The 2,644-nt window shown below is 41.7% G+C and overlaps 1 pseudogene; it reads left to right on the top strand.

The window, feature by feature from the left end:
- The first annotated feature begins 695 nt into the window (after positions 1-695).
- On the top strand, positions 696-2,413 carry LOC143606817 (zinc finger CCCH domain-containing protein 29 pseudogene; annotated as a pseudogene).
- The last annotated feature ends 231 nt before the right edge of the window (positions 2,414-2,644 follow it).

Consider the following 2,644-nt stretch of genomic DNA (forward strand, 5'->3'; position numbering starts at 1 on the left):
TTTTTAACAACAAAATGTACAAGTCGATAAATAAATAAATAATTTAAAGTTATCAATGTCCAATTACATTAATTATTAACCGAAATGATGAGCTTTCTATTTTTAATCTCTATAACTCGAAAGATTTATATAATTTATCTTTTTATAAGTATGTATATATATAATAAAAATAAAATGAATAATTTGAATTCGAATTTCGAATCAAATACGAATTTATAATCATAAATTCGTATTCGATTACTAAAATCGAGTTCGAATCAAATTCGAATAACTGAAATTTGAATTCGAACCGTCAAATTCAAATACGAGTCAAATCGAATTTCGAGTTATTCGAGTTTGATTCGAATGCTGAACACCCCTAACCACGGTAAATGAAAAGTTGAAATCTTATCATCAATAACACATAGTTTGACTTAATCAGCTCCCAAATTCAACACGGTCTTAGTCCGAGTGACCGAGTCCGAACTTTCTGTGCCCTTATACCTGAACCGCGTGGGACGGGTTTGAATTTGCATTTCGTTTGCATTTGAGATTAATTATTTGCTGTTTTGAAGTGGGTGAGCCCTCAGTTCCACCATAGTTGAATGAATGCTTTGACTTTTGACCCACAGAAAGTAACTCACACCTTCCTCCCCACCCCTCGTGTCCAAAATAATATTATTATTTTCCTCGTATAAATACCAATCATTCCAATTCATTCTCTTCATCTTCTTAACCTTGTTTACCAACATACACAAATATGGTTCTAATGAAATACTCGAAACTACTCGACTTAGCAGCCGCCGATGATGCTCCCGGGTTCTTATCCGAGGTTGAACAGCACAACATCGGTGTCGATGACGTCGGATTATGGTACGGAAGGAAAATTTCATCCAAATCAATGGGGTTCTTGCAACGAACCCCATTAATGATTGCTTCCGTCTACGGAAGCAATCGAATATCAAAGTATCTAATTGATAACAATAACATCGACGTCAACAAAACCTCCCCCACCGACGGCGCCACCGCCCTCCACTGCGCCGCCGCCGGCGGGTCTCCGATGTCAGTTGAAGTTGCTAAGCTGTTAATTGACGCCGGTGCTGACGTCAGCTTAACGGATGCTAACGGGAACAAACCCGGTGACGTGATTGCTCGTGGAATCAAAGCGAGTATTCGAAAGGGTTTGGAGATGATATTGAAGGGTTTTGTATTGGAGGAAGTTGCTCCGGTGAGAAAGGAGTATCCGGTGGATGTATCTTTGCCGGATATTAATAATGAGTTGTACGGTTCCGATGAGTTTAGGATGTATACGTTTAAGGTGAAGCCGTGTTCGAGAGCTTATACGCACGATTGGACCGAGTGCCCGTTTGTTCATCCCGGGGAGAACGCGCGAAGGCGGGACCTGAAAAAGTTTAATTACACGTGTGTCCCGTGCCCGGAGTTTCGTAAAGGAAGCTGCGGGAACGGGGACGCGTGTGAGTACGCGCACGGGGTGTTTGAGTCGTGGCTTCACCCGGCTCAGTACAAGACGCGGTTGTGTAAGGATGAGATGTCATGTGCGCGAAAAGTTTGTTTTTTCGCGCACAGAGTTGAGGAGTTGCGACCCTTGTATGCTTCTACAGGGTCGGCAATCCCTTCACCCATTTCAGTTGAACGTTCTTCAACTGAAATGGGTTTGATGAGCCCGGGTCATAGTCAGAGCTCTGGCTCAATGGTTCTTGGTTCTACACCACCCATGTCACCAACTATTTCTCCCGTGAATGGGTGGCAAACCAAGAACCATTTGACTCCTCCTGCGCTGCAACTTTCGGGGAGTCGTTTGAGGACTTCTTTTAATGCTAGAGATATGGAAATGCGAAGCTTACTATCTCAACAACATAAACAACACATGATTGATGATTTTGGTTCAAATGTTTACTCCAATAGATTTGGGGAATTAAATCCCACTAATCTCGATGATGTTTTCGGATCAACCCAATTGCAATCGAATTACTCGTCTTCTCCCATACGAAAACCCGCAAATTTCGCTTTCGATACATCGGCCGCAGTGGCCCAAGCAGTGATAAACTCAAGGTCAGGTGCATTCTCGAAACAACGCAGTCAAAGCTTCATTGACCGCGGTGCGGGAGCCGTGGGCTCGCCAATTTCACAATGGGGTTCGCCTGATGGGAAGGTGGATTGGGGGTTTAATGGTGACATGGCTAATAAGTTTAGAAAGTCTGTATCCTTTGGGTTGAGAAATGGTTTACCTATGAATGCTGGTCATGAGCCAGATGTTTCGTGGGTAAATAGTTTGGTTAAGGATGTTTCGTCGGTGGGAGTTGGGTTGTATAGTTCGTCGGAGAAGCCGGGGTATGGCGGTGGTGACCGTGAGAAGCTGCCGCAGTGGGTGGAGCAATGTTTATAGAGGAGCAACAGTTGGTGGAATAAAAGCAAAGCTATCATTTTGTTTTGCCAACATGACAGACAACATATGAAAGTAGAATTTTTTTTTTTAAATTCTTTTATTTAGTTTTGAATTTGTAGTAATTTTTTCTTCCATAAGCTTACAAAATATGGGTTTAAGTTTTCTGCAAATTTGTTACTAATTTCTTATGTAATGATATATATTTCAACACCATTTCTTTTTAACACACTATAACAATTTAGTTATCTACTTGCCAGT

The sequence above is a fragment of the Bidens hawaiensis genome, unplaced genomic scaffold (genome assembly GCF_021521415.1).
Source record: "Bidens hawaiensis isolate Kalapana, Puna unplaced genomic scaffold, B.hawaiensis_p1.1 tig00077363_1, whole genome shotgun sequence".
Taxonomy (NCBI): domain Eukaryota; kingdom Viridiplantae; phylum Streptophyta; class Magnoliopsida; order Asterales; family Asteraceae; genus Bidens; species Bidens hawaiensis.